Consider the following 6,324-nt stretch of genomic DNA (forward strand, 5'->3'; position numbering starts at 1 on the left):
GATGATTATTGGAGAGTTCGTGAGGCACCCAAACACCTTCTTTATGGAGTTTTCCCATATTCCTTAGATGTTTACGTATTGTTTTATGCAGTTTCGGGGCCATTTCACGTGTGTGTTGCCTTGGGTTAAACTCAACAAGCGTCTTCAGAGCATCAATATCAAATCCAACATGTCGGCCCCTTCCATCACAGTTTTTAAGGCTAAAGTCACATGAACGAAATTTGCTGAACCATCGTTGACACTTACGAATCTTCGAAACATTTCCATAAACTTCTTTGATATTCTTTGTGACTACAGAGGCGTTGTTTCCCTTATTGTATTCAAACAGCGTTACATGCCGAATGCGTGTCTCGTCGTGTGCCATAACTATGAGGGATTACACATTATATAGGCTACGTTAACGTGACGTTTAAACGATTCGTTTAACTATTATACGTGATGTACGTTTTTGGGGGGTGTTTAATGAAAGTGTTCCAAAATGCGACAATAATTTCTTGACGACCTAATACTTTGTGCTTAACAACAAAATAAACAAACGTACGTTAAAATAAAAAACTACGTTTTAACATCAGAATTATTTATTTCTAATTTCGTATGCTGCATCATTAAAAAAGCTTTTATTGTCTGATGCTTTATGTGATGCCAGAGCCTTATAAATAGAAGTGATAAATTGAATATGCTGTCGAACTAAAATTAACCTAACAAGTCAGTCTATTGTTCCTGTAAAACAGTCGAATGAGCATTAGATATAACAAGTTAGCCTTATTATGTGTGTACACTGTCAAACTAACATTTGAGGTGACAATTTATCCATATTGTTCCTGTACACTGTCGAATTGAATCGGAATAAGTTAGCCTTACTGGTCCTGCTCTCCGTCAAACTAACATTTAGAGTAACAAGTTAGCCTCATTTTTCTTGTACACTGTTGAGCTTACATTAAGCGTAACAAATTAGCCTTATTGTTATTGTATTTTTAGTATCGTTATATTTGTATTCAGGTACTAAGTTCTTAACTTTCTATGTGTAACTGAGGAGTTATCAATACAGATCTTGGACTTTTCTATTAAAATATATTTTGTTTTTTGAGAGAGAAAAAAGAAAATCTGAACAGGTTAATAATATTTTGTGCTTTTTTTTTCTTAAGAAGTAGCCACAAGTACAGTCACAACCACCATTGTTTTATAAGATGCTTTTATTTCTTACATATTACAATTCAGCAAACAAATTTTTGGACAACGTTTTTTCCTTTCTACATCTAAGCACCCTAAGCTTGTCGCATTGCCAAGTGGTAATGGACGGGTTTTAATCATTGGTCTGAAAGCACTACACGTCACACGTTTCGTAGACTAACTTCAGTATCAACAGAACAATGTGCAAATCCTTAACATCACAATGATGTCACAAATTCTTTGTTTATTTGCACAAAGATATAGGTACTGATGCACATTAATTGTCTTGGTTTTGCAAACTTTTAGTGATGAATTAGTGATTCTATTTACAATAATACATACAAGACAAATTCAACAAATCATTTAAAATAATGAAGGAAATAATCTCATGATTTTGAATCTATTGTACAATTTTTACGACTTATATATATATTCATTAGCTTAAAAAAGTTATCAATTAAAGGATCCATTATCAGTTGATGTTTCGTTACCACTAACACACAAGGCTCTAAGTTCAATTTTTCTATACTACCGAAATGCAGATTTGTCGTGTATGTTAAGTAATCGATCATCTTGGTAATATACATATTAAATTTTTCGAAAACGTCTTTTTTTTTAAATCAACTCCACATCAAAAATCACACTACAAAGTGGTCTATAAAAATAGTTAACAATAAATCAACTGCAATTACATATAACATTTGCCGTGAAGTGATCACACCAAACAAAACACCACCCATTTTGCTACATTAAGTCCGATCATCTAAACTGGAGAACATAAGTGTGTGTATGTATATATATTATAAGCAGTAAGCTTCAATATAAAGCAAAAAGTTAAAAAAAAAGACATGAAATGTGACTTGATATTTCCTAACATGTCACAGAACAAGGAGCCGTCCCATCAGATTCAGTAACCAAATGTATGTAGTTTCAAGGAGCAGCTGAACTAACAAAAACAAGTAACACTTGCACATTTAGATCATTAATATGTGTATTTTTCTTTATATAACATGTAAAATAGATATCACCAATCACCACAGCAGTGATTCTAATAAACACATCTCAATTCCCACCACTTGAGTTGAAACGTCTAGAATGATCAGTAAGGTATCAAATGTTAAGCTTACGTGAAACCGAGGTACGGAATGCTGCCGTCTTAGAATGTAGCTTCGATTAATTTTGTGGTACAGATCAACAATGGGAAAACATTAACCTAGAGAGAAATTCTGTGTAAAGAATGCCTTTAGTTAAATCGACTATTTCTAGAGAAAGAGAGATGGCGAATGATTTCTGTACTTAAACGCCAAAAATGTATACTGCTAAGCTAATTGCTAAGCTAATACATATACTTTCAGCAGACCGCAAGACGTGGAAAAATAATGAAAAAAAGTGTTAAAAATTGGTAAAACAAACGTCTATAACAAGAACTTTATTATTATTTGTAACTTCTATCACTTTAATACCTGTTTTCCATATTTAAAAAAATGTTTATAGAACCGCTTCAACAATGTTCCTGCTAACAATATCCACGCAGTACATACGTAATTTAGAATCTCTTTATATTATTCTAACCCTTCAACGATTCTGTTTAAGCCCTTTTTCTATGTAACGAATGGCTTCTGACCAAAACGTTGCAAATAATAATAAAGTTTTCGTTATAGACGTGTGTTTTACCAATTTTGAACACTTCTTTTTCTATGTAACGAATGGCTTCTGACCAAAACGTTGCAAATAATAATAAAGTTTTCGTTATAGACGTGTGTTTTACCAATTTTGAACACTTCTTTTCCTTATATATACTTTCACTGAAAAAAGAATACGAGCAAAAATGTAAACCGATTTTTTGTACGACCTTAAGCTCAGGAACCAAAACGTAATCCTTTTGGTAATGTTGTAAGATGATATCTCTAAAATCAAACAAAGAATGTTAAAGCCCTACTTAATTTCCTCGGGCACTGAACTTACTCTGAAGAGTTTAGTGAGTTTATCATAGGCTTTAACAGAAGAGTAATTCCTAGTGAAAGCATGTCATGGAAGAAAATGTCCTTTCATTTCAAGATGTCTAGTAATATGGATTACAACACTGTATGATGTACATGGATATGTCAGTCTACAGCTCTATCGATGTCAACAGGGAATGTGTGTGCTTTTGTTTCACGCGCAGTAATGATGAGGTATATATTATTTAAACTGCAAAGCTGTGTTGACTTTAGTCTATTCAGGTTCTTTGTATTTACCTATATTCTCATATAATATACATTTTCTAGTATAATCCTTTTGGCTGATACAAATCCCACTTGGAACAATTAGACTTTTTTAAGCATAATGGAATGTAAATTTTGTTCATCCTGCTAGCTTTTACTGTTGAATAAAGTCCCCAGATTACTCTTTTGGAATGTAAATTGTTTTCAAATTGCTAGCTTTCACTGTTCATTACAGTCCCTACATCAGCTTTTGGAATGTAAATTTTGTTCAGGCTGCTAGCTTTCACTGTTCATTACAGTCCCTACATCAGCTTTTGGAATGTAAATTTTGTTCAAGCTGCTAGCTTTTACTGTTGATTACAGTCCCCAGATTACCCTTTTGGAATGTAAATTTTGTTCAGGCTGCTAGCTTTCACTGTTCATTACAGTCCCTACATCAGCTTTTGGAATGTAAATTTTGTTCAAGTTGCTAGCTTTCACTGTTCATTACAGTCCCTACATCAGCTTTTGGAATGTAAATTTGTTCAGGCTGCTAGCTTTCACTGTTCATTACAGTCCCTACATCAGCTTTTGTAATGTAAATTTTGTTCAAGCTGCTAGCTTTCACTGTTCATTACAGTCCCTACATCAGCTATTGGAATTTACATTTTGTTCAAGCTGCTAGCTTTCACTGTTGACTACAGTCCCCAGATTACCCTTTTGGAATGTAAATTTTGTTCAAACAAGCTTTCCCTGTGCATTATAGGCCCATCTTATTTAATGGAATGTTCCAGTTGTTCAAACTCCAAACTTGGAGGTATAATCCTTATTTTTGACTACTGGAATGTAAGTTTAATCAAGATTAAGATGGAGTGTTTACTATAGTTATTCACTTATCTACTTGTATACAAGATTTCTTAGACCTCAGCATGTTAATAATTAAATACCAAGCAAACAGTTAATTTTACATTACAGCTGACAAGAGAAACAAAAATACAAGGGATATATTTAAAACCATTTCTTTGGAAAGATTACTGCATGAAATTATAGTGATAAGGTTTTCCTTAAATAACATGTTTCATATTCCTATGTACTTTAATAAGTTTAAATTAAAATTCAGTAATATGTGATTTTTTTCAAATAATGGAATCTTAAAGGCAGTTCAAATCTCGAAAAATTGAAAAGAAAGATATATATATATATATATATATACATGTATAAACAAACTTAAAATGAGTGAATAAAAATACACAATATACTATTTTTCTTTAAATCCTAAAAGCAATAAAATTTTTCTATGTGAAATATGCAGTTACAGTTAATTAAAAGCATATACAGATGTATTTGCTAGGTTTTCTAACACACAGAAAAATGGAAATATACCTTTCCACAAAACACCTTGGAATACTGTTTAAGTATATAGAAACTCTTACAAGAGGTCTAATTAAAAATAATAAGACCAGAAATTGTTTGCAATATTATAATTATTTAAGTATGGAGAATGAGAGTTTTGTCATAAATTATGAGGCTATGTTGTTAGGCATATTAAGCCTGACTTTTACATAAATTCCAACAAGAAATCTGCAAGTGGCTTTAGAAACAGAATAAAAAAGAGTTTCTGATGTACTATCAGTTTTTATATACTACAATGAACTTGGGTACCCAGGTTTATTAACATCAGTAAGGATGGACTCTAATGGACGGTATCAGTTTAAGGTGATTATTTTTAACAACTCATTTGTTTAGTAGATCATTACATCACAAAATAAGTTAAGAATATCAAACATACCATTTTTGTAAGAATATCGTTATCTTTAGAAATATTACAACATCCAACGATTGTGCAAAATTTTCATAACTATAAACATAAATCAGATACGAGTACAAACTGTGGATGTTTTACAATTATACGAAGCAAAGGTCCTTAAAGAAAGAAAGAAAAAATTCTTCCTTTATTTTCAATTGTTATATTAATTATGTTGGTGCTTTAAGTGAAACAACAGTGCTAAAGATGGAATAAAAATTTGTCCATACTCCCAAACAATTTCTTTCAACAAAATAAAAAGGTTTTCTACAGCACTGTGTAGATACTAAAAAAATACTTAACAGTTCATCTGCATATATACTAAGGCAACTTATTTAAATCATCACTTGGGTTAACAAAACATGCTCATTCAAGGCTAACCCGTTTCAAACTTTACTAGAATGCCAAAACTTAGAGGTTCCTGGCACTAATTTACTATGAGTATCAAATCATTCATGTAATAAAGTAATAGCTTCATTGAGATGACATTACTGTTCTTGTTTCACTTGTTTAGTCATTAGCATGACATGTATAATAAGAGTTTAAGTGCAACATGAAACTTTTAAATATGGACTTATATAATATACCACAAAGTTTTGGACCATTGTGAAATCTTCACTAAATTTTCACTTATACTATTAATAGTAAAAAACAGATCAACGTTATGAAACGTAATAAATGGACAACTGTAAAAATCCTTTCTTAAGTTGAGCATTGGTGGACTTGGTTAAGTATAATATGAACATTTCTCTCTTAAACTTGAGTCCAAAACTATACACAACCAAGCGATTATAAAAACTCAATATGATAAAAAAAAGTTGAATCAATGCAGTATGACATACATCAAGACTACAAATGTACATCCTGCATTAACTAAACAAAAAAAAATATTTCATTATTGTTATTTATTTTAATCTTAAATATAGCTCATCTAACTTTCTTAAAAAATATACATATACATGAAACACAAAAACAAAAAGTAATGCAATTTTAAACTATGAAAAAATATAAAACTATGAAAAAATTTTAAAATAATATTTTAGACTTTATATGTGGCCATCATGAATCACTTTTGTAAACAAACACAATGTGAAAAGAATGCTAATTGCAGATAGTGTTGTATCTGTTACTCTAAAGTTTCTTTTTCTATCTACATACTACAGAAAA

Source organism: Limulus polyphemus, unplaced genomic scaffold (assembly GCF_000517525.1).
Source record: "Limulus polyphemus unplaced genomic scaffold, Limulus_polyphemus-2.1.2 Scaffold2302, whole genome shotgun sequence".
Taxonomy (NCBI): domain Eukaryota; kingdom Metazoa; phylum Arthropoda; class Merostomata; order Xiphosura; family Limulidae; genus Limulus; species Limulus polyphemus.